General features: G+C 40.3%; 24 non-coding genes across 24 annotated transcripts; 1 reads left to right on the top strand and 23 right to left on the bottom strand.

Annotated features, from left to right (window-relative positions):
• Positions 1–10,185: 10,185 nt before the first annotated feature.
• On the top strand, positions 10,186–10,257 carry trnaq-uug (transfer RNA glutamine (anticodon UUG)). Its single transcript has one exon. It is a non-coding gene; the product is annotated as a tRNA-Gln (tRNA).
• A 1,091-nt stretch (positions 10,258–11,348) lies between these two features.
• On the bottom strand, positions 11,349–11,420 carry trnac-aca (transfer RNA cysteine (anticodon ACA)). The gene has a single exon. It is a non-coding gene; the product is annotated as a tRNA-Cys (tRNA).
• Positions 11,421–11,538: 118 nt separating this feature from the next.
• On the bottom strand, positions 11,539–11,610 carry trnac-gca (transfer RNA cysteine (anticodon GCA)). The gene has a single exon. It is a non-coding gene; the product is annotated as a tRNA-Cys (tRNA).
• A 153-nt stretch (positions 11,611–11,763) lies between these two features.
• Positions 11,764–11,835, bottom strand: trnac-gca (transfer RNA cysteine (anticodon GCA)). The gene has a single exon. It is a non-coding gene; the product is annotated as a tRNA-Cys (tRNA).
• Positions 11,836–12,388: 553 nt separating this feature from the next.
• Positions 12,389–12,460, bottom strand: trnac-gca (transfer RNA cysteine (anticodon GCA)). Its single transcript has one exon. It is a non-coding gene; the product is annotated as a tRNA-Cys (tRNA).
• A 1,161-nt stretch (positions 12,461–13,621) lies between these two features.
• On the bottom strand, positions 13,622–13,693 carry trnac-gca (transfer RNA cysteine (anticodon GCA)). The gene has a single exon. It is a non-coding gene; the product is annotated as a tRNA-Cys (tRNA).
• Positions 13,694–13,844: 151 nt separating this feature from the next.
• trnac-gca (transfer RNA cysteine (anticodon GCA)) lies at positions 13,845–13,916 on the bottom strand. The gene has a single exon. It is a non-coding gene; the product is annotated as a tRNA-Cys (tRNA).
• Positions 13,917–14,853: 937 nt separating this feature from the next.
• Positions 14,854–14,925, bottom strand: trnac-gca (transfer RNA cysteine (anticodon GCA)). The gene has a single exon. It is a non-coding gene; the product is annotated as a tRNA-Cys (tRNA).
• A 152-nt stretch (positions 14,926–15,077) lies between these two features.
• On the bottom strand, positions 15,078–15,149 carry trnac-gca (transfer RNA cysteine (anticodon GCA)). Its single transcript has one exon. It is a non-coding gene; the product is annotated as a tRNA-Cys (tRNA).
• A 553-nt stretch (positions 15,150–15,702) lies between these two features.
• trnac-gca (transfer RNA cysteine (anticodon GCA)) lies at positions 15,703–15,774 on the bottom strand. Its single transcript has one exon. It is a non-coding gene; the product is annotated as a tRNA-Cys (tRNA).
• A 1,241-nt stretch (positions 15,775–17,015) lies between these two features.
• On the bottom strand, positions 17,016–17,087 carry trnac-gca (transfer RNA cysteine (anticodon GCA)). Its single transcript has one exon. It is a non-coding gene; the product is annotated as a tRNA-Cys (tRNA).
• A 321-nt stretch (positions 17,088–17,408) lies between these two features.
• Positions 17,409–17,480, bottom strand: trnac-gca (transfer RNA cysteine (anticodon GCA)). Its single transcript has one exon. It is a non-coding gene; the product is annotated as a tRNA-Cys (tRNA).
• Positions 17,481–17,631: 151 nt separating this feature from the next.
• Positions 17,632–17,703, bottom strand: trnac-gca (transfer RNA cysteine (anticodon GCA)). Its single transcript has one exon. It is a non-coding gene; the product is annotated as a tRNA-Cys (tRNA).
• A 328-nt stretch (positions 17,704–18,031) lies between these two features.
• Positions 18,032–18,103, bottom strand: trnac-gca (transfer RNA cysteine (anticodon GCA)). Its single transcript has one exon. It is a non-coding gene; the product is annotated as a tRNA-Cys (tRNA).
• Positions 18,104–18,640: 537 nt separating this feature from the next.
• Positions 18,641–18,712, bottom strand: trnac-gca (transfer RNA cysteine (anticodon GCA)). The gene has a single exon. It is a non-coding gene; the product is annotated as a tRNA-Cys (tRNA).
• A 152-nt stretch (positions 18,713–18,864) lies between these two features.
• Positions 18,865–18,936, bottom strand: trnac-gca (transfer RNA cysteine (anticodon GCA)). Its single transcript has one exon. It is a non-coding gene; the product is annotated as a tRNA-Cys (tRNA).
• Positions 18,937–19,920: 984 nt separating this feature from the next.
• trnac-gca (transfer RNA cysteine (anticodon GCA)) lies at positions 19,921–19,992 on the bottom strand. Its single transcript has one exon. It is a non-coding gene; the product is annotated as a tRNA-Cys (tRNA).
• A 977-nt stretch (positions 19,993–20,969) lies between these two features.
• trnac-gca (transfer RNA cysteine (anticodon GCA)) lies at positions 20,970–21,041 on the bottom strand. The gene has a single exon. It is a non-coding gene; the product is annotated as a tRNA-Cys (tRNA).
• A 321-nt stretch (positions 21,042–21,362) lies between these two features.
• trnac-gca (transfer RNA cysteine (anticodon GCA)) lies at positions 21,363–21,434 on the bottom strand. Its single transcript has one exon. It is a non-coding gene; the product is annotated as a tRNA-Cys (tRNA).
• A 584-nt stretch (positions 21,435–22,018) lies between these two features.
• Positions 22,019–22,090, bottom strand: trnac-gca (transfer RNA cysteine (anticodon GCA)). Its single transcript has one exon. It is a non-coding gene; the product is annotated as a tRNA-Cys (tRNA).
• Positions 22,091–22,410: 320 nt separating this feature from the next.
• On the bottom strand, positions 22,411–22,482 carry trnac-gca (transfer RNA cysteine (anticodon GCA)). Its single transcript has one exon. It is a non-coding gene; the product is annotated as a tRNA-Cys (tRNA).
• Positions 22,483–23,033: 551 nt separating this feature from the next.
• trnac-gca (transfer RNA cysteine (anticodon GCA)) lies at positions 23,034–23,105 on the bottom strand. Its single transcript has one exon. It is a non-coding gene; the product is annotated as a tRNA-Cys (tRNA).
• A 520-nt stretch (positions 23,106–23,625) lies between these two features.
• trnac-gca (transfer RNA cysteine (anticodon GCA)) lies at positions 23,626–23,697 on the bottom strand. Its single transcript has one exon. It is a non-coding gene; the product is annotated as a tRNA-Cys (tRNA).
• Positions 23,698–23,849: 152 nt separating this feature from the next.
• trnac-aca (transfer RNA cysteine (anticodon ACA)) lies at positions 23,850–23,921 on the bottom strand. The gene has a single exon. It is a non-coding gene; the product is annotated as a tRNA-Cys (tRNA).
• Positions 23,922–24,016: the final 95 nt, after the last annotated feature.

The following is a 24,016-nucleotide window of genomic DNA, read 5'->3' as shown; positions in this document are numbered from 1 at the left end:
TACAGCTTCAGTGCAGCTTCAAAGGGCTTTAAACAATCCCAGACGAGGAATAAGGGTCATTTTCGAAAAAAAAAAATACAACTGTATATGCTCATAAACAAACGTTCGCCTTCTAAGTGCCTCCGCCAAAACCGCATTTCCGTATTTTCCAAAATGCTTACGCCATATGTCCTATACACCTTCCCTATTCTACTTACGGAGCAAACGCGGCGCCAGTTCCATTTTTTCCGTAAGTAGAATAGGGAAGGCGTAGGACATACTGCGTAAACTTTTTGGAGAATACGGAAATGTGGTTTTGGCGGAGGCACTTAGAAGGTGATCCGATCGTCTCTCTAGTTAAGACCCTTATTCCTCGTCTGGGATCGTATAGAGCCCTTTGAAGCTGCACTGAAACTGTAATTTTGACTTTCAACCGTTTGGAGTCCATTGAAGTCCACTATAAGAATAATAATCCTGGAATGTTTTCATCAAAAACCTTAATTTTTTATCAGCTGAAGAAAAAAAGACATGAACATTTTGGATGACATGGGGGTGAGTAAATTATCAGGAAAAGTTTATTTGAAAGTGGACTAATCCTTTAATAGGTGAGATGTTTTTCTTTATGTATTTAATGCATATTTTTAAATATTGCAGATGAAAATTATAATGCTGCATCCCCTTATAACATTTTAGCCCCAAGATGCACACCAGTAATGTTTTTTTCTAAGGCACGTATTTAAAAGCTAAGGCCTAATCCTGGTTTAATCTAAATCTGTGAAACCAGGCCATAGTATCTTATTGTCTGGACATAACCTGCTCTAGAGTAAAAAAATGTTATAGATTTTTTTTTTTTTTGGTCACAATAATAACAAATGTAGCTGGTAAACACAAAACTAAGCAATAACTGCATACTCTTGATACCATTTAAATAATATTAATATATAAATAGTTATGATTATTTTTGTGTTTTTGAAAATTTCAACAAAACAATTACAACAGAACAGATAACAAAGAGTAACCCATGCACGCTTAAAAAATAAATAAATATATAAAAAATAACGATATTCATAATAAAATAATAATAATTACAAGTAGATGAGTAAAGTTCGTAGACAAACTTAAAGTTGGCTTGAAAAAACCTAGCCAGAAAGTTTGAAGCTTTTCAGTTTGAAATAGTTTAAGTTTTAGTTTAGTAGTTTAAAAGCTAGATAGTGTGTGAGTGAGTGAGTAAGTGTGAGTGAGTGTGTGTTGATAAATATAGTTGGTTAGATAGTTAGATGGTTAGTAAGTTAGATAGTTAGATATTTCGATAGTAAGTTAGATCCATAGATAGATAGTTAGTCAGATAATAAGTTAGATAGATAGTTAGATTGTTTGTAAGTTAGATAAATAGTTACATAGATAGATAGATAGATAGTAAGTTAGATAGATAGATAGTTAGTTAGATAGTAGTAAGATAGTTAGATAATAAGTTAGATAGTTAGTAAGTTATATAGTTAGATATAAAGTTAGATAGATAGTTACTTAGATAACAAGTTAGATAGATAGTAAGTTAGATAGATAGATAGATAGTTAAATAGATTGTTAGTTAGATAGTAGTAAGATACTTAGTTAGTTAGTTTGATAATAAGTTAGATAGATAATAAGTTAGATAAATAGATATTAAGTTAGATAGTTAGATAATAAGTTAGATAGATAGTTAGTAAGTTAGATAGATAGTTAGTTAGAAAGTTAGATAGATAGTTAGTTTATGAGTTTGAATGGTTTAGTAATAGTACATAGAATTGCAGCTTCATTGAGTCTAATGGGCTTCAGTGTGTTTAGATTTGAATTTGTGACAACTGGAGGTTGATGGTTAGATAGTTAAGCCGGGCACACATTTAACGACTAGCTAAAACATTCTAAGACTGTGCTCAACATACAGCGATTGTTTCCTGCGACTGAAGCAGATTTAAATACTTACACATGGAATTTGAACACTGACTGTAATCACAGACTGAACGCAACTGGCTCTAACTGGACGCGTTTGAGCGCGATCAGTCATAAGTATCAATTTACATTCATAATCGCCCTTACAATCGTTAAGTGTGTGCGCACCTTTAGTTAGTTTATGAGTTTGAATGAGTTTGAATGGTTTAGTAATAGAACATAGAATGGCAGCTTCATTGAGTCTAATGGGCTTCAGTGTGTTTAGATTTGAATTTGTGACAGCTGGAGGTTGATGGCTTGGTTTTTCCAAGTTTTGATCAGCATTTTTTGGAAAACTGTAAGTTGGATCAGTTTGAAAAGATATAGCAACCCCAGTCAGAACATTCTGAAGGTCTGAACCGAGTTTGGTGGTTGTAGCTTTAAAGCTCTAGGAGGAGATAGTGTTCAAATTTTTGGTCAGAAGAATAATAATAAGTTTATATAGCAGATCAGTAAGTTTAAAGTTTTAGCAAACTTAATAAGTAAAAAATATGACAGGGGGTAATACAGATACTTATGTAGGCTTCGTTTTTCTTTTTTCGTCATCTAGTAATATTGTCTCAATTTCAGAAATGCCAGCATCAGTATATGAAGTAGTCTTTTTGCCAATAAAATCACTGAGCTGCAAATATCTTTGACTAAATATGTCAAGTGTTAAGCTTGGACATTGCTTTCAGCAGACATAGATAATTTCTCAGTACCTAACACAATACAAGAATTCAGTTATGCTCAACCAGAAAGCATTTGAGGAACCTTTTTATTTGCAGTCAGATGATCTACCACTGAGCTATAACCCTACCTACATTGATTGTTAAATACACCTTAAAACATTTTATTTAAAAAAATAATAAAAGTTATTTCCTTAAATAGAACTGCAGAATGTAACACAACTAAGAAGTGGCTTGATGGAAACTAGAAAAAGAGTTCCAAAGTAGTACACACTACAATTTGTTCAAGCCAAATAGAGCACCCAGAAAGGGGAGAAAAACAAAGGTGTTGCGCAACTTCTTATGTACCTGTAAAGTGGTGGTGAAATTGGCAGTCTCAAACTCGAGCCAGGGAAATGTGGGCTTAAAAAGCAAAGCCTTCACTGGCCTTCCTAAGAACACATCAGTATTTGGTCAAGGCAGAGGGAGTACCCGGATTTGAACCGGGGACCTCTTGATCTGCAGTCAAATGCTTTACCACCAGAGGTGTCAAGTAATGAAGTACAAATACTTCGTTACCTTACTTTAAAATTTCGGGTATCTTAACTTAACTGGAGTAATTATTTTTCAGATAACTTTTTACTTCTACTCCTTACATTTCCATGCAATTATCTGTACTTTCTACTCCTTACATTGTAAAAACAGCCTCGTTACTCCTATTTCATTTCGGCTTGTTTTCATTCCGGCTTGAAAAAAAAAACAAAAAAAAAAACTAATCGCGCCATCTGGATAGAGTGAATTTGATTGTGGTTGGATGCGAATAAACATATACCATTCTGACACACTATTGGTTTGTACGCGATCCATTACACCTGCACATGTCATAAATCACGTCACACTCCAGCAAGGACGACAGTGTTGGGAGTCGTTACTCAAACAAGATTATTTCTTAAAAGTTATTTCTCCACTACTGGCTCATTTAGGCTATCAAACGGGTGTGTAACGCAGTTCGTATATACGGGAAGAAGGAGGCGGGAACCGGCGAACATTCAACAAAACTTTAATATAAAATAAACAAAGAACAAAACGAAAGTAATGCCGGCAGAATCTCGCGGACGACACACAAACATAATAAAACATAAAATAAAGTCCAGGCCTGGTCCTCTCTTGTCCTTCACTGTCATTGCTCCTCCTTTTATGCTCCCGGAGCTCCTCCGTGAGAGACTCAAGGCCGGTGCGCCTCCCAGGTGTAGCTCGTTAACTCTCGCGCCACCGGCCTCGCGCCGTTCCCTCACGGCTCTCGCCCGCCCTGGTCGCCACAGGGTGCTTTCTCTTCGTCCTCTGTAAATTAAGCTAGGTAGTTCGATAGAGAGACGTTTGAATAAATTAGCGTATACGCCGGTTTTTAAACTTTTTTTTAGCGCAACCCCTTTTATTTATGTGACCCATAGTCATATACAACCATGTAGCTAAACAAGCCAAAACAAATTCATTTAAAACGAAACTGAAGGTAAACCTGCGTTGCTCTCATGGTGTTATACCTCTCTCTTTGGAGAGAGGTATAGTGGAGCAGTGCTCTTGCTGAATGGCATGGATTGCACTACGGACTATTGTACCTTTTATATGTTTTTTTTTTTTTAAACTGTATTTTATTTTTTATAACGAACAAGCTGCGATGTCACGTTTCCAGTGCTTTGTTGTGTGTGCGTGAGGCGCGGGCGCGATCAAACAGCTGTCTTTGCAGGGGACTTGCCTCATCGTCATGGCAACGGTTCATGGCCAGGTCAGATTACGTCAAGCCCTGCGTTCCATTCGGAAGGGCTCATGCCTATGCCCTAATCCCTTCAAAGTGTTTACCCTCCAGAGTGAGAGCTTCGAAGGGATGAAGGGTGTAGGGGTCAAATTACTCCTTTTTTGGAACGCACTTCTGTGTCATCTTAACGAGACAGTCAAGGAGGATAGATTGCGCAAGCTGCGCCTTTTGTTTAACGTTAGTTTATTTTTTTAATTTTTTTGAATGGACTGATAAAGGGAGCTGTAAAGTATTTTTGTTGAAGTACAATGTCGTTTTGACCATAATAATGTACTAGATCTAACTCGTATAAATATTACAGTAGTATAGAAAAATACTATACACACATTTATTGGTAAAATCAAGCTCCGAGCCTCCTGTACCCATTCTGTGACGTCAAACAACTTCCCTGTGCAAAGGATTATGGGGGCCCAAGTGTCCATCAGTTGTACCCTTCGAAATCCTTCATTCTGAAGGGCCCTTTAAAGTGGCCAGTTTTGAACACTTCGGTTTGGAACAACCCTTCAATATGGCAGCCTTCAGAGGGCGATATATCCCATTTGGAACGCACCGAGAGTTTGTTGCCGTTTGTGGGATGCTCAGACGACCAAACAAACGCTGATTAAACATGTTCAGTCTGGTAAAAACAGACTCCGACCAACGCCAACAGGGTTATCACACCTATCCAACAAACTCCAACAGACGAGTGCGGTGTGAACTGAAACAGCTGAAAACTACCCGCATTTGGCAGGTTGGCGGGTGTTAATGTCAAGCCCTTATTGATACTAAGCATGCCCTGGGTACACCAAAACTACCCGCATTTTTCTTGTCCGCTGCCCTCACAGATTCCTGCAGTTAAGTTTGAATGTACATTTACATTCCAATAAAGGTTATTGATGACATTTTGAGGAGGTGGAGTGCACAATAGACCCCTGTGGCGTGGCCTAAGCTTTTGTCCTTAATGGAATTTTTTTTCTTACTTTTACTTTTATTCTTAAAGTAGTTTTGAAACCAGTAATTTTACACTTTTACTTGAGTAAAAAGCTTGAGTTGATACTTAAACTTCTACAGATGTATTTTTAAACCCTAGTATCTATACTTCTACTTGAGTATTGAATGTGAATACTTTTGACACCAGTGTCTACCACTGAGCTATACCCCCTTACAGTAATGCATTTTTCTTTAAAAAATAGTCATTTCCTTGAATAGATAAGTACGATGTAACACAACAAAGAAGTGTTTGGCTTGATGTAACCTAGCAAACTAATTCCTAAAAACATTTTATTATTTGATCAGGGTAAAGGGGGCACCCGGATTTGAAACAGGGACCTCTTGACCTGCTTTTACCACGAATGTGCACCGGACCGTGTGCTTTTGGTCGAGGGCCTCCAATGACCAAATGCCTCCATCTAGACACATTGCTAACTGCCTCTCAGATGGCTAACTTTCAGGGGTTGGTGGTTCCATGGTGTAATGGTTAGCACTCTGGAACTTTGAATCCAGTGATCCGAGTCCAAATCTCGGCGGAACCTTTTTGTAGCTTTTTGCGGCAGGGGGAGAAAACAAAGGTGTTGCGCAACTCCTGATGTATCTGTAAAGTGGCGGTGAAATTGGCAGTCTCAAACTCGTCGGGGAATCATAGGCTTAAAAAGCAAAACGTTAACTGGCATTTTGTGACTTGCCAAGAAAAAGCAGCCCCTTCCAAGGTTCTGTGGTGTAATGGTTAACACACACAACGATTTGGTCACAGCTAAGAAGGAACCTGGATTTGAACCAGGGACCTCTTGATCTGCAGTCAAATGCTCTACCACTGAGCTATACCCCCTTACAGTGAAGCATTTTTCTGTAAAAAAATAAAAAACCCAAGCAATTTCCATGAATAGATAAGTACAGTGTAACACATCAAAGAAGTATTTGGCTTGAAGTAACCTTCCAAAGTAGTTCCTAAAAGCACTTTAGTATTTGGTCACAGCTAAGGAGGCACCCGGATTTGAACCGGGGACCTCTTGATCTGCAGTCAAATGCTCTACCACTGAGTTATTCCCCCTTACAGTGATGCTTTTTTTTCTTCAAAAAATAAAAAACCCAAGCAATTTCCTTGAATAGATAAGTACAATGTAACAAAACAAAGAAGTGTTTGGGTTGACGTAACTTACCAAATTAGTTCCGTAATAGCACATCAGTATTTGGTTAAGGCAGAGGGGGCACCTGGATTTAAACCGGGGACCTCTTGATTTGCAGTCAAATGCTCTACCACTGAGCTATACCCCCTTACAGTGATGCTTTTTTTTCTTCAAAAAATAAAACACCCAAGTAATTTCCTTGAATAATGTAACACAACAACAAAGAAGTGTTTGGGTTGACGTAACCTACCAAATTAGTTCCTAAGAACAGATCAGTATCTGGCCAAGACAGAGGGGGCACCCGGATTTGAACCAGAGATTTTTTTATCTGCAGTCAAATGCTCTACCACTGAGCTATACCCCCTCACAATAATTAATCTTTCTTTAAATAATAAAAAATCCAAGCAATTTCCTTGAATAGACAAGTACAATGTAACACAACAAAGAAGTGTTTGGCTTGATGTAACCTAGCAAACTAATTCCTAAAAACATTTTAGTATTTGGTCAGGGTAAAGGGGGCACCCGGATTTGAACCAGGGACCTGCTTTTGCCACGAATGTGCACCGGACCGTATGCTTTTGGTCGAGGGCCTCCAATGACCAAATGCCTCCATCTAGACACATTGCTACCTGCCTCTCAGATGGCCAGCTCTCAGGGATCGGTTGTTCCATGGTGTAATGGTTAGCACTAGTGTTGTCAAAAGTACCGGTACTTCGGTACCAAGTCGGTACTGAAATTTTGAAAATGTGACGATACCAGCATTTCTGTAGTACCGGTAGTACCGAGAATCTGGGTATATTTGGTACCCACTGTGGCAGTATTTACGTGAATATGACACGAGTGAAGCACAAAGCTGTGTTATTACAGAAGAAATAATAGGTTAGAAATTAAATCGCAGCAATGGAAACATTTTGGTTCATGCCGAATGAGAGAGAGACGTGAGTCCATACATTTAAGCATTGTATTCTGTTTTGCGAATCGCGATCTGGTCACCTGATTAGCAGAGAATTGAACAATATTCCATTAGTTATTCCACTGAACATGGAATCTGTTTCTTTTCCCAAATCTTCACTCAAGCAGGGGATTTAAATGTTTCTTTCTTTCATTCGCATTTAGGCCTATTATAGGCTATTCGCATTCTTTACTGTGGTAAAGTTATTATCACCGTAAGGCAGAAACCTTTTTGCTTACACGTCAATTTCAATTTCACAGTTTGCACTTGTTATTAGAATTTATAAGGCGCGTCAAGTTTATTTGTATAGCGCGTTTCACACACGCTGGTGATTTTTACTTTCGCTTTGTCTGGCAGCGCAAAATCAAACATAGCCTGAATGTCTGAAGATAAAACTCGCTCTTCAGACCTTTTACAACAAGTGTCAGTTGCTTGTAACATCAGGAGAAAACATGAAGATGTTATTAAAGAGAAATGGTCTCTTTCCTGCTCGTGTCCCACATAACTCTCAAAGCGAAGAGCGGTATGTTATATCAAAGACTATAATAACGGGACTTTGGCTATATGACGCATCTTTGTGTGGAAATAAAAAAAAAAACGAATGCTTTTTAAATAATATTTAACTTTCTTATTATTTAGGTTACCATTATTTACCGATATTTATTTCATAGTTTTACAGGCTGTAGTGTGTTGTTTCACTGACGAAATAGCTAAAATAAACACGCACGTCTGTTACCCATGTTGAAAAAAATGAGCATATGCTGGTAAAGTAGGTTTTGAAGCTGGTATGCTGGCTTGAGCTGGTTTATGCTGGTCCAGGACCAGCTTAGGACTAGCATGGACCAGCAGGACCAGTTTAGGACCAGCACTTGACCAGCATACAGCTTCAAAATCTACCTTACCAGCATATGCTGTTTTTTTCAACAGTACAAAATGGATGTTTGAGCATTTATTTATTTATTTATTTTTATATTTCAAAATTTATTTCATTAAGGTACCCTATTATATATACACACACAAACACACACACTCCAAATCATATTTAATGTTTTTAAAATAGGCTTTATAAAATAGTAAAAAAGTTCCAACAGATTTTGCGGTGGTACCGAAATTGGTACCGAGAACCGTAAAATGTTCATGGTATCGGTACCGACTACTGGAATTTTGGTACCTTGACAACACTAGTTAGCACTCTGGATTTTGAATACAGCGATCCGAGTTCAAATCTCAATTTACCTTTTTTGTAGCTTTTTACGGCAGGGGGAGAAAACAAAGGTGTTGCGCAACTCCTGATGTACCTGTGAATTGGCGGTGAAATTGGCAGTCTCAAACTCGTTGGGGAATCATAGGCTTAAAAAGCAAAACTTTCACTGGCATTTCGTGACTTGCCAAGCAAAAGCATTCCCTTCCAAGGTTCTATGGTGTAATGGTTAACACACACAATGATTTGGTTACAGCTAAGGGGGCACCCGAATTTGAACCGGGGACCTGTTGATCTGCAATCAAATGCTCTACCACTGAGCTATACCCCCTTACAGTGGAACCATTTTCTTTAAAATAATAAAAAACCCAAGCAAATTCCTTGAATAGATAAGTACAATGTAACACAACAAAGAAGTGTTTGGGATGACATAACCTACCAAATTAGTTCTTAAGAACACATCAGTATTTGGTCAAGGCAGAGGGGGCACCCAGATTTCAACCGGGGACCTCTTGATCTGCAGTCAAATGCTCTACCACTGAGCTATACCCCCTTGCAGTGATGTTAATTCCTTTGAAAAATAAAAAACCCAAGCAATTTCCTTGAATAGATAAGTACAATGTAACACATCAAAGAAGTGTTTTGGGTTGAGGTAACCTACCAAATTAGTTCCTAAAAGCAACTCAGTATTTGGTCACAGCTAAGGGGACACCCGGATTTGAACCGGAGACCTCTTGATCTGCAGTCAAATGCTCTACCACTGGGCTATACCCCCTTACAGTGACGCTTATTCCTTTAAAAAATAAAAAAAAACAAGTAATTTCCTTGAATAATGTAACACAACAACAAAGAAGTGTTTGGGTTGACGTAACCTACCAAATTAGTTCCTAAGAACAGATCAGTATCTGGTCAAGGCAGAGGGGGCACCAGGATTTGAACCAGGGACCTCTTGATCTGAAGTCAAATGCTCTACCACTGAGCTATACCCCCTTACAGTGAAGCAATTTTCTTAAAAAAAATTAAAAAACCCAAGCAATTTCCATGAATAAATGAGTACAACGTAACACATCAAAGAAATGTTTGGGATGACGTAACCTACCAAATTAGTTCCTAAAAACAACTCAGTATTTGGTCACAGCTAAGGGGGCACCCGGATTTGAACCGGGAATCTCTTGGTCTGCCGTCAAATGCTCTACCACTGAGCTATACCCCCTTACAGTAATGTGCTTTTTTTCTTCAAAAAATATAAAACCCAAGCAATTTCCTTGAATAGATAGGTACAATGTAAAACAACAAAGAAGTGTTTGGCTTGATGTAACCTAGCAAAATAAATCCTAAAAACATTTTAGTATTTGGTCAGGGTAAAGGGGGCACCCGGATTTGAACCAGGGACCTCTTGACCTGCTTTTACCACGAATGTGCACCGGACCGTGTGCTTTTGGTCGAGGGCCTCCAATGACCAAATGCCTCCATCTAGACACATTGCTACCTGCCTCTCAGATGGCTACCTTTCAGGGATTGGTGGTTCCATGGTGTAATGGTTAGCACTCTGGACTTTGAATCCAGTGATCCAAGTTCAAATCTTGGTGGAACCTCTTTGTAGCTTTTTGTGACAGGGGGAGAAAACAAAGGTGTTGCGGAACTCCTGATGTACCTGTAAAATGGCGGTGAAATTGCCAGTCTCAAACTCGTCGGGGAATCATAGGCTTAAAAAGCAAAACGTTCAATGGCATTTCGTGACTTGACAAGCAAAAGCAGCCCCTTCCAAGGTTCTGTGGTGTAATGGTTAACACACACAACGATTTGGTCACAGCTAAGGAGGAACCCGGATTTGAACCAGGGACCTCTTGATCTGCAGTCAAATGCTCTACCACTGACCTATACCCCCTTACAGTGAAGCACTTTTCTTTAAAAAAATAAAAAACCCAAGTAATTTCCTTGAATAATGTAACACAAGAACAAAGAAGTGTTTGGCTTGAAGTAACCTTCCAAAGTAGTTCCTAAAAGCACTTTAGTATTTGGTCACAATTAAGGGGGCACCTGGATTTGAACCGGGGACCTCTTGATCTGCAGTCAAATGCTCTACCACTCAGCTATACCCCCTTACAGTGACGCTTATTCCTTTAAAAAATAAAAAAAACCCAAGTAATTTCCTTGAATAATGTAACACAACAACAAAGAAGTGTTTGGGTTGACATAACCTACCAAATTAGTTCCTAAGAACAGATCAGTATCTGGTCAAGGCAGAGGGGGCACCAGGATTTGAACCGGGGACCTCTTGATCTGCAGTCAAATGCTCTACCACTGAGCTATACCCCCTTACAGTGAAGCATTTTTCTTAAAAAAAATTAAAAAACCCAAGCAATTTCCATGAATAGATGAGTACAATGTAACACATCAAAGAAGTGTTTGGGATGACGTAACCTACCAAATTAGTTCCTAAAAACAACTGAGTATTTGGTCACAGCTAAGAGGGCACCCGGATTTGAACCGGGGACCTCTTGATCTGCAGTCAAATGCTCTACCACTGAGCTATACCCCCTTACAGTGACGTTTATTCCTTTAAAAAATAAAAAAAACCCAAGCAATTTCCTTGAATAATGTAACACAAGAAAAAAGAAGTGTTTGGGTTGATGTAACCTACCAAATTAGTTCCTAAAAACAACTCAGTATTTGGTCACAGCTAAGGGGGCACCCGGATTTGAACAGGGGACCTCTTGATCTGTAGTCAAATGCTCTACCACTGAGCTATATCCCCTTACAGTGAAGCATTTTTCTTAAAAAAAATTAAAAACGTAACACATCAAAGAAGTGTTTGGGATGACGTAACCTACCAAATTAGTTCCTAAAAACAACTCAGTATTTGGTCACAGCTAAGGGGGCACCCGGATTTGAACCGGGGACCTCTTGATCTGCAGTCAAATGCTCTACCACTGAGCTATACCCCCTTACAGTAATGTGCTTTTTTTCTTCAAAAAATATAAAACCCAAGCAATTTCCTTGAATAGATAAGTACAATGTAACACATCAAAGAAGTGTTTTGGGTTGAGGTAACCTACCAAATTAGTTCCTAAAAGCAACTGAGTATTTGGTCACAGCTAAGGGGGCACCCGGATTTGAACCGGGGACCTCTTGATCTGCAGTCAAATGCTCTACCACTGAGCTATACCCCCTTACAGTAATGTGCTTTTTTTCTTCAAAAAATATAAAACCCAAGCAATTTCCTTGAATAGATAGGTACAATGTAAAACAACAAAGAAGTGTTTGGCTTGATGTAACCTAGCAAAATAATTCCTAAAAACATTTTAGTATTTGGTCAGGGTAAAGGGGGCACCCGGATTTGAAACAGGGACCTCTTGACCTGCTTTTACCACGAATGTGCACCGGACCGTGTGCTTTTGGTCGAGGGCCTCCAATGACCAAATGCCTCCATCTAGACACAACCTACCAACCTACCTACCTAACCAGTTCCTAAAAGCACTTTAGTATTTGATCATAGCTAAGGGGGCACCCGGATTTGAACCGAGGACCTCTTGATCTGCAGTCAAATGCTCTACCACTGAGCTATACCCCCTTACAGGGAAGGAATTTTCGTTTGAAAAAATGAAAAACCCAAGCAATTTCCTTGAATAGATAAGTACAATGTAACACATCAAAGAAGTGTTTTGGGTTGAGGTAACCTACCAAATTAGTTCCTAAAAGCAACTGAGTATTTGGTCACAGCTAAGGGGGCACCCGGATTTGAACCGGGGACCTCTTGATCTGCAGTCAAATGCTCTACCACTGAGCTATACCCCCTTACAGTAATGTGCTTTTTTTCTTCAAAAAATATAAAACCCAAGCAATTTCCTTGAATAGATAGGTACAATGTAAAACAACAAAGAAGTGTTTGGCTTGATGTAACCTAGCAAAATAATTCCTAAAAACATTTTAGTATTTGGTCAGGGTAAAGGGGGCACCCGGATTTGAAACAGGGACCTCTTGACCTGCTTTTACCACGAATGTGCACCGGACCGTGTGCTTTTGGTCGAGGGCCTCCAATGACCAAATGCCTCCATCTAGACACAACCTACCAACCTACCTACCTAACCAGTTCCTAAAAGCACTTTAGTATTTGATCATAGCTAAGGGGGCACCCGGATTTGAACCGGAGACCTCTTGATCTGCAGTCAAGTGCTCTACCACTGAGCTATACCCCCTTAAAGTGACGCTTATTCCTTTAAAAAATAAAAAAACCCCAAGTAATTTCCTTGAATAATGTAACACAACAACAAAGAAGTGTTTGGGTTGACATAACCTACCAAATTAGTTCCTAAGAACAGATCAGTATCTGGTCGAGGCAGAGGGGGCACCAGGATTTGAGCTGGGGACCTTTTGATCTGCAGTCAAATGCTCTACCACTGAGCTATACCCCCTTACAGTGAAGCATTTTTCTTAAAAAAAATTAAAAAACCCAAGCAATTTCCATGAATAGATGAGTACAATGTAACACATCAAAGAAGTGTTTGGGATGACGTAACCTACCAAATTAGTTCCTAAAAACAACTGAGTATTTGGTCACAGCTAAGAGGGCACCCGGATTTGAACCGGGGACCTCTTGATCTGCAGTCAAATGCTCTACCACTGAGCTATACCCCCTTACAGTGACGCTTATTCCTTTAAAAAATAAAAAAAAACCCAAGTAATTTCCTTGAATAGATAGGTACAATGTAAAACAGCAAAGAAGTGTTTGGCTTGATGTAACCTAGCAAAATAATTCCTAAAAACATTTTAGTATTTGGTCAGGGTAAAGGGGGCACCCGGATTTGAAACAGGGACCTCTTGACCTGCTTTTACCACGAATGTGCACCGGACCGTGTGCTTTTGGTCGAGGGCCTCCAATGACCAAATGCCTCCATCTAGACACAACCTACCAACCTAACCAGTTCCTAAAAGCACTTTAGTATTTGGTCATAGCTAAGGGGGCACCCGGATTTGAACCGGGGACCTCTTGATCTGCAGTCAAATGCTCTACCACTGAGCTATACCCCCTTACAGGGAAGGATTTTTCGTTTGAAAAAATAAAAAACCCAAGCAATTTCCTTGAATAGATAAGTACAATGTAACACATCAAAGAAGTGTTTGGGTTGACGTAACCTACCAAATTAGTTCCTAAAAACAACTCAGTATTTGGTCACAGCTAAGGGGGCACCCGGATTTGAACCGGGGACCTCTTGATCTGCAGTCAAATGCTCTACCACTGAGCTATACCCCCTTACAGTAATGTGCTTTTTTTCTTCAAAAAATATAAAACCCAAGCAATTTCCTTGAATAGATAGGTACAATGTAAAACAACAAAGAAGTGTTTGGCTTGATGTAACCTAGCAAAATAATTCCTAAAAACATTTTAGTATTTGGTCAGGGTAAAGGGGGCACCCGGATTTGAAACAGGGACCTCTTGACCTGCTTTTACCACGAATGTGCACCGGACCGTGTGCTTTTGGTCGAGGGCCTCCAATGACCAAATGCCTCCATCTAGACACAACCTACCAACCTACCTACCTAACCAGTTCCTAAAAGCACTTTAGTATTTGATCATAGCTAAGGGGGCACCCGGATTTGAACCGGAGACCTCTTGATCTGCAGTCAAATGCTCTACCACTGAGCTATACCCCCTTAAAGTGACGCTTATTCCTTTAAAAAATAAAAAAACCCCAAGTAATTTCCTTGAATAATGTAACACAACAACAAAGAAGTGTTTGGGTTGACATAACCTACCAAATTAGTTCCTAAGAACAGATCAGTATCTGGTCGAGGCAGAGGGGGCACCAGGATTTGAGCCGGGGACCTTTTGATCTGCAGTCAAATGCTCTACCACTGAGCTATACCCCCTTACAGTGAAGCATTTTTCTTAAAAAAAATTAAAAAACCCAAGCAATTTCCATGAATAGATGAGTACAATGTAACACATCAAAGAAGTGTTTGGCTTGATGTAACCTAGCAAAATAATTCCTAAAAACATTTTAGTATTTGGTCAGGGTAAAGGGGGCACCCGGATTTGAAACAGGGACCTCTTGACCTGCTTTTACCACGAATGTGCACCGGACCGTGTGCTTTTGGTCGAGGGCCTCCAATAACCAAATGCCTCCATCTAGACACAACCTACCAACCTAACCAGTTCCTAAAAGCACTTTAGTATTTGGTCATAGCTAAGGGGGCACCCGGATTTGAACCGGGGACCTCTTGATCTGCAGTCAAATGCTCTACCACTGAGCTATACCCCCTTACAGGGAAGGATTTTTCGTTTGAAAAAATAAAAAACCCAAGCAATTTCCTTGAATAGATAAGTACAATGTAACACATCAAAGAAGTGTTTTGGGTTGAGGTAACCTACCAAATTAGTTCCTAAAAGCAACTGAGTATTTGGTCACAGCTAAGGGGGCACCCGGATTTGAACCGGGGACCTCTTGATCTGCAGTCAAATGCTCTACCACTGAGCTATACCCCCTTACAGTAATGTGCTTTTTTTCTTCAAAAAATATAAAACCCAAGCAATTTCCTTGAATAGATAGGTACAATGTAAAACAACAAAGAAGTGTTTGGCTTGATGTAACCTAGCAAAATAATTCCTAAAAACATTTTAGTATTTGGTCAGGGTAAAGGGGGCACCCGGATTTGAAACAGGGACCTCTTGACCTGCTTTTACCACGAATGTGCACCGGACCGTGTGCTTTTGGTCGAGGGCCTCCAATGACCAAATGCCTCCATCTAGACACAACCTACCAACCTACCTACCTAACCAGTTCCTAAAAGCACTTTAGTATTTGGTCATAGCTAAGGGGGCACCCGGATTTGAACCGAGGACCTCTTGATCTGCAGTCAAATGCTCTACCACTGAGCTATACCCCCTTACAGGGAAGGAATTTTCGTTTGAAAAAATAAAAAACCCAAGCAATTTCCTTGAATAGATAAGTACAATGTAACACATCAAAGAAGTGTTTTGGGTTGAGGTAACCTACCAAATTAGTTCCTAAAAGCAACTGAGTATTTGGTCACAGCTAAGGGGGCACCCGGATTTGAACCGGGGACCTCTTGATCTGCAGTCAAATGCTCTACCACTGAGCTATACCCCCTTACAGTAATGTGCTTTTTTTCTTCAAAAAATATAAAACCCAAGCAATTTCCTTGAATAGATAGGTACAATGTAAAACAACAAAGAAGTGTTTGGCTTGATGTAACCTAGCAAAATAATTCCTAAAAACATTTTAGTATTTGGTCAGGGTAAAGGGGGCACCCGGATTTGAAACAGGGACCTCTTGACCTGCTTTTACCACGAATGTGCACCGGACCGTGTGCTTTTGACCAAATGCCTCCATGTAGACACATTGCTACCTGCCTCTCAGATGGCTACCTTTCAGGGATTGGTGGTTCCATGGTGTAATGGTTAGCACTGTGGCCTTTGAATCCAGTGATCCAAGTTCAAATCTTGGTGGAACCTCTTTGTAGCTTTTTGTGACAGGGGGAGAAAACAAAGGTCTTGCGGAACTCCTGATGTACCTGTAAAATGGCGATGAAATTGGCAGTCTCAAACTCGTCGGGGAATCATAGGCTTAAAAAGCAAAACGTTCAATGGCATTTCGTGACTTGACAAGCAAAAGCAGCCCCTTCCAAGGTTCTGTGGTGTAATGGTTAACACACACAACGATTTGGTCACAGCTAAGGGGGCACCCGGATTTGAACCGGAGACCTCTTGATCTGCAGTCAAATGCTCTACCACTGAGCTATACCCCCTTACAGTGACGCTTATTCCTTTAAAAAATAAAAAAAACCCAAGTAATTTCCTTGAATAATGTAACACAACAACAAAGAAGTGTTTGGGTTGACATAACCTACCAAATTAGTTCCTAAGAACAGATCAGTATCTGGTCAAGGCAGAGGGGGCACCAGGATTTGAACCGGGGACCTCTTGATCTGCAGTCAAATGCTCTACCACTGAGCTATACCCCCTTACAGTGAAGCATTTTTCTTAAAAAAAATTAAAAAACCCAAGCAATTTCCATGAATAGATGAGTACAATGTAACACATCAAAGAAGTGTTTGGGATGACGTAACCTACCAAATTAGTTCCTAAAAACAACTGAGTATTTGGTCACAGCTAAGAGGGCACCCGGATTTGAACCGGGGACCTCTTGATCTGCAGTCAAATGCTCTACCACTGAGCTATACCCCCTTACAGTGACGCTTATTCCTTTAAAAAATAAAAAAACCCCAAGTAATTTCCTTGAATAATGTAACACAAGAACAAAGAAGTGTTTGGGTTGACGTAACCTACCAAATTAGTTCCTAAAAACAACTGAGTATTTGGTCACAGCTAAGGGGGCACCCGGATTTGAACCGGGGACCTCTTGATCTGCAGTCAAATGCTCTACCACTGAGCTATACCCCCTTACAGTAATGTGCTTTTTTTCTTCAAAAAATATAAAACCCAAGCAATTTCCTTGAATAGATAGGTACAATGTAAAACAACAAAGAAGTGTTTGGCTTGATGTAACCTAGCAAAATAATTCCTAAAAACATTTTAGTATTTGGTCAGGGTAAAGGGGGCACCCGGATTTGAAACAGGGACCTCTTGACCTGCTTTTACCACGAATGTGCACCGGACCGTGTGCTTTTGGTCGAGGGCCTCCAATGACCAAATGCCTCCATCTAGACACAACCTACCAACCTAACCAGTTCCTAAAAGCACTTTAGTATTTGGTCATAGCTAAGGGGGCACCCGGATTTGAACCGGGGACCTCTTGATCTGCAGTCAAATGCTCTACCACTGAGCTATACCCCCTTACAGGGAAGGATTTTTCGTTTGAAAAAATAAAAAACCCAAGCAATTTCCTTGAATAGATAAGTACAATGTAACACATCAAAGAAGTGTTTGGGTTGACGTAACCTACCAAATTAGTTCCTAAAAACAACTCAGTATTTGGTCACAGCTAAGGGGGCACCCGGATTTGAACCGGGGACCTCTTGATCTGCAGTCAAATGCTCTACCACTGAGCTATACCCCCTTACAGTGATGTGCTTTTTTCTTCAAAAAATATAAAACCCAAGCAATTTCCTTGAATAGATAGGTACAATGTAAAACAACAAAGAAGTGTTTGGCTTGATGTAACCTAGCAAAATAATTCCTAAAAACATTTTAGTATTTGGTCAGGGTAAAGGGGGCACCCGGATTTGAAACAGGGACCTCTTGACCTGCTTTTACCACGAATGTGCACCGGACCGTGTGCTTTTGGTCGAGGGCCTCCAATGACCAAATGCCTCCATCTAGACACAACCTACCAACCTACCTACCTAACCAGTTCCTAAAAGCACTTTAGTATTTGGTCACTGCTAAGGGGGCACCCGGATTTGAACCGGGGACCTCTTGATCTGCAGTCAAATGCTCTACCACTGAGCTATACCCCCTTACAGTGACGCTTATTCCTTTAAAAAATAAAAAAACCCCAAGTAATTTCCTTGAATAATGTAACACAACAACAAAGAAGTGTTTGGGTTGACGTATCCTAACAAATTAGTTCCTAATAAAATCTGAGTATTTGGTCTCCGCTGAGTGGGCACCAGGATTTGAACCGGGGACCTCTTGATCTGCAGTCAAATGCTCTACCACTGAGCTATACCCCCTTACAGTAATGTGCTTTTTTTCTTCAAAAAATATAAAACCCAAGCAATTTCCTTGAATAGATAGGTACAATGTAAAACAACAAAGAAGTGTTTGGCTTGATGTAACCTAGCAAAATAATTCCTAAAAACATTTTAGTATTTGGTCAGGGTAAAGGGGGCACCCGGATTTGAAACAGGGACCTCTTGACCTGCTTTTACCACGAATGTGCACCGGACCGTGTGCTTTTGGTCGAGGGCCTCCAATAACCAAATGCCTCCATCTAGACACAACCTACCAACCTAACCAGTTCCTAAAAGCACTTTAGTATTTGGTCATAGCTAAGGGGGCACCCGGATTTGAACCGGGGACCTCTTGATCTGCAGTCAAATGCTCTACCACTGAGCTATACCCCCTTACAGGGAAGGATTTTTCGTTTGAAAAAATAAAAAACCCAAGCAATTTCCTTGAATAGATAAGTACAATGTAACACATCAAAGAAGTGTTTTGGGTTGAGGTAACCTACCAAATTAGTTCCTAAAAGCAACTGAGTATTTGGTCACAGCTAAGGGGGCACCCGGATTTGAACCGGGGACCTCTTGATCTGCAGTCAAATGCTCTACCACTGAGCTATACCCCCTTACAGTAATGTGCTTTTTTTCTTCAAAAAATATAAAACCCAAGCAATTTCCTTGAATAGATAGGTACAATGTAAAACAACAAAGAAGTGTTTGGCTTGATGTAACCTAGCAAAATAATTCCTAAAAACATTTTAGTATTTGGTCAGGGTAAAGGGGGCACCCGGATTTGAAACAGGGACCTCTTGACCTGCTTTTACCACGAATGTGCACCGGACCGTGTGCTTTTGGTCGAGGGCCTCCAATGACCAAATGCCTCCATCTAGACACAACCTACCAACCTACCTACCTAACCAGTTCCTAAAAGCACTTTAGTATTTGATCATAGCTAAGGGGGCACCCGGATTTGAACCGGAGACCTCTTGATCTGCAGTCAAATGCTCTACCACTGAGCTATACCCCCTTAAAGTGACGCTTATTCCTTTAAAAAATAAAAAAACCCCAAGTAATTTCCTTGAATAATGTAACACAACAACAAAGAAGTGTTTGGGTTGACATAACCTACCAAATTAGTTCCTAAGAACAGATCAGTATCTGGTCGAGGCAGAGGGGGCACCAGGATTTGAGCCGGGGACCTTTTGATCTGCAGTCAAATGCTCTACCACTGAGCTATACCCCCTTACAGTGAAGCATTTTTCTTAAAAAAAATTAAAAAACCCAAGCAATTTCCATGAATAGATGAGTACAATGTAACACATCAAAGAAGTGTTTGGGATGACGTAACCTACCAAATTAGTTCCTAAAAACAACTGCGTATTTGGTCACAGCTAAGAGGGCACCCGGATTTGAACCGGGGACCTCTTGATCTGCAGTCAAATGCTCTACCACTGAGCTATACCCCCTTACAGTGACGCTTATTCCTTTAAAAAATAAAAAAACCCCAAGTAATTTCCTTGAATAATGTAACACAAGAACAAAGAAGTGTTTGGGTTGACGTAACCTACCAAATTAGTTCCTAAAAACAACTGAGTATTTGGTCACAGCTAAGGGGGCACCCGGATTTGAACCGGGGACCTCTTGATCTGCAGTCAAATGCTCTACCACTGAGCTATACCCCCTTACAGTAATGTGCTTTTTTTCTTCAAAAAATATAAAACCCAAGCAATTTCCTTGAATAGATAGGTACAATGTAAAACAACAAAGAAGTGTTTGGCTTGATGTAACCTAGCAAAATAATTCCTAAAAACATTTTAGTATTTGGTCAGGGTAAAGGGGGCACCCGGATTTGAAACAGGGACCTCTTGACCTGCTTTTACCACGAATGTGCACCGGACCGTGTGCTTTTGGTCGAGGGCCTCCAATGACCAAATGCCTCCATCTAGACACAACCTACCAACCTAACCAGTTCCTAAAAGCACTTTAGTATTTGATCATAGCTAAGGGGGCACCCGGATTTGAACCGGAGACCTCTTGATCTGCAGTCAAATGCTCTACCACTGAGCTATACCCCCTTAAAGTGACGCTTATTCCTTTAAAAAATAAAAAAACCCCAAGTAATTTCCTTGAATAATGTAACACAACAACAAAGAAGTGTTTGGGTTGACATAACCTACCAAATTAGTTCCTAAGAACAGATCAGTATCTGGTCGAGGCAGAGGGGGCACCAGGATTTGAACCGGGGACCTCTTGATCTGCAGTCAAATGCTCTACCACTGAGCTATACCCCCTTACAGTGAAGCATTTTTCTTAAAAAAAATTAAAAAACCCAAGCAATTTCCATGAATAGATGAGTACAATGTAACACATCAAAGAAGTGTTTGGGATGACGTAACCTACCAAATTAGTTCCTAAAAACAACTGAGTATTTGGTCACAGCTAAGAGGGCACCCGGATTTGAACCGGGGACCTCTTGATCTGCAGTCAAATGCTCTACCACTGAGCTATACCCCCTTATAGTGACGCTTATTCCTTTAAAAAATAAAAAAAAAACCAAGTAATTTCCTTGAATAATGTAACACAAGAACAAAGAAGTGTTTGGGTTGACGTAACCTACCAAATTAGTTCCTAAAAACAACTGAGTATTTGGTCACAGCTAAGGGGGCACCCGGATTTGAACCGGGGACCTCTTGATCTGCAGTCAAATGCTCTACCACTGAGCTATACCCCCTTACAGTAATGTGCTTTTTTTCTTCAAAAAATATAAAACCCAAGCAATTTCCTTGAATAGATAGGTACAATGTAAAACAACAAAGAAGTGTTTGGCTTGATGTAACCTAGCAAAATAATTCCTAAAAACATTTTAGTATTTGGTCAGGGTAAAGGGGGCACCCGGATTTGAAACAGGGACCTCTTGACCTGCTTTTACCACGAATGTGCACCGGACCGTGTGCTTTTGGTCGAGGGCCTCCAATGACCAAATGCCTCCATCTAGACACAACCTACCAACCTAACCAGTTCCTAAAAGCACTTTAGTATTTGGTCATAGCTAAGGGGGCACCCGGATTTGAACCGGGGACCTCTTGATCTGCAGTCAAATGCTCTACCACTGAGCTATACCCCCTTACAGGGAAGGATTTTTCGTTTGAAAAAATAAAAAACCCAAGCAATTTCCTTGAATAGATAAGTACAATGTAACACATCAAAGAAGTGTTTTGGGTTGAGGTAACCTACCAAATTAGTTCCTAAAAACAACTCAGTATTTGGTCACAGCTAAGGGGGCACCCGGATTTGAACCGGAGACCTCTTGATCTGCAGTCAAGTGCTCTACCACTGAGCTATACCCCCTTAAAGTGACGCTTATTCCTTTAAAAAATAAAAAAACCCCAAGTAATTTCCTTGAATAATGTAACACAACAACAAAGAAGTGTTTGGGTTGACATAACCTACCAAATTAGTTCCTAAGAACAGATCAGTATCTGGTCGAGGCAGAGGGGGCACCAGGATTTGAGCTGGGGACCTTTTGATCTGCAGTCAAATGCTCTACCACTGAGCTATACCCCCTTACAGTGACGCTTATTCCTTTAAAAAATAAAAAAAACCCAAGTAATTTCCTTGAATAATGTAACACAAGAACAAAGAAGTGTTTGGGTTGACGTAACCTACCAAATTAGTTCCTAAAAACAACTGAGTATTTGGTCACAGCTAAGGGGGCACCCGGATTTGAACCGGGGACCTCTTGATCTGCAGTCAAATGCTCTACCACTGAGCTATACCCCCTTACAGTAATGTGCTTTTTTCTTCAAAAAATATAAAACCCAAGCAATTTCCTTGAATAGATAGGTACAATGTAAAACAACAAAGAAGTGTTTGGCTTGATGTAACCTAGCAAAATAATTCCTAAAAACATTTTAGTATTTGGTCAGGGTAAAGGGGGCACCCGGATTTGAAACAGGGACCTCTTGACCTGCTTTTACCACGAATGTGCACCGGACCGTGTGCTTTTGGTCGAGGGCCTCCAATAACCAAATGCCTCCATCTAGACACAACCTACCAACCTAACCAGTTCCTAAAAGCACTTTAGTATTTGGTCATAGCTAAGGGGGCACCCGGATTTGAACCGGGGACCTCTTGATCTGCAGTCAAATGCTCTACCACTGAGCTATACCCCCTTACAGGGAAGGATTTTTCGTTTGAAAAAATAAAAAACCCAAGCAATTTCCTTGAATAGATAAGTACAATGTAACACATCAAAGAAGTGTTTGGGTTGACGTAACCTACCAAATTAGTTCCTAAAAACAACTCAGTATTTGGTCACAGCTAAGGGGGCACCCGGATTTGAACCGGGGACCTCTTGATCTGCAGTTAAATGCTCTACCACTGAGCTATACCCCCTTACAGTAATGTGCTTTTTTCGTCAAAAAATATAAAACCCAAGCAATTTCCTTGAATAGATAGGTACAATGTAAAACAACAAAGAAGTGTTTGGCTTGATGTAACCTAGCAAAATAATTCCTAAAAACATTTTAGTATTTGGTCAGGGTAAAGGGGGCACCCGGATTTGAAACAGGGACCTCTTGACCTGCTTTTACCACGAATGTGCACCGGACCGTGTGCTTTTGGTCGAGGGCCTCCAATGACCAAATGCCTCCATCTAGACACAACCTACCAACCTACCTACCTAACCAGTTCCTAAAAGCACTTTAGTATTTGATCATAGCTAAGGGGGCACCCGGATTTGAACCGGGGACCTCTTGATCTGCAGTCAAATGCTCTACCACTGAGCTATACCCCCTTACAGTGATGCTTATTCCTTTAAAAAATAAAAAAACCCAAGTAATTTCCTTGAATAATGTAACACAAGAACAAAGAAGTGTTTGGGTTGACGTAACTTACCAAATTAGTTCCTAAAAACAACTCAGTATTTGGTCGAGGCAGAGGGGGCACCAGGATTTGAGCCGGGGACCTTTTGATCTGCAGTCAAATGCTCTACCACTGAGCTATACCCCCTTACGATTGAAAAAATATAAAACCCAAGCAATTTCCTTGAATAGATAGGTACAATGTAAAACAACAAAGAAGTGTTTGGCTTGATGTAACCTAGCAAAATAATTCCTAAAAACATTTTAGTGTTTGGTCAGGGTAAAGGGGGCACCCGGATTTGAAACAGGGACCTCTTGACCTGCTTTTACCACGAATGTGCACCGGACCGTGTGCTTTTGGTCGAGGGCCTCCAATAACCAAATGCCTCCATCTAGACACAACCTACCAACCTAACCAGTTCCTAAAAGCACTTTAGTATTTGGTCATAGCTAAGGGGGCACCCGGATTTGAACCGGGGACCTCTTGATCTGCAGTCAAATGCTCTACCACTGAGCTATACCCCCTTACAGGGAAGGATTTTTCGTTTGAAAAAATAAAAAACCCAAGCAATTTCCTTGAATAGATAAGTACAATGTAACACATCAAAGAAGTGTTTTGGGTTGAGGTAACCTACCAAATTAGTTCCTAAAAGCAACTGAGTATTTGGTCACAGCTAAGGGGGCACCCGGATTTGAACCGGGGACCTCTTGATCTGTAGTCAAATGCTCTACCACTGAGCTATACCCCCTTACAGTGAAGCATTTTTCCTAAAAAAAATTAAAAAACCCAAGCAATTTCCATGAATAGATGAGTACAATGTAACACATCAAAGAAGTGTTTGGG

Source organism: Chanodichthys erythropterus, chromosome 6, assembly GCF_024489055.1.
Source record: "Chanodichthys erythropterus isolate Z2021 chromosome 6, ASM2448905v1, whole genome shotgun sequence".
Classification (NCBI taxonomy): Eukaryota; Metazoa; Chordata; class Actinopteri; order Cypriniformes; family Xenocyprididae; genus Chanodichthys; species Chanodichthys erythropterus.
The sequence above is the reverse complement of the archived record's forward strand: the minus strand, read 5'-3'. Positions and strand labels throughout refer to the sequence as shown.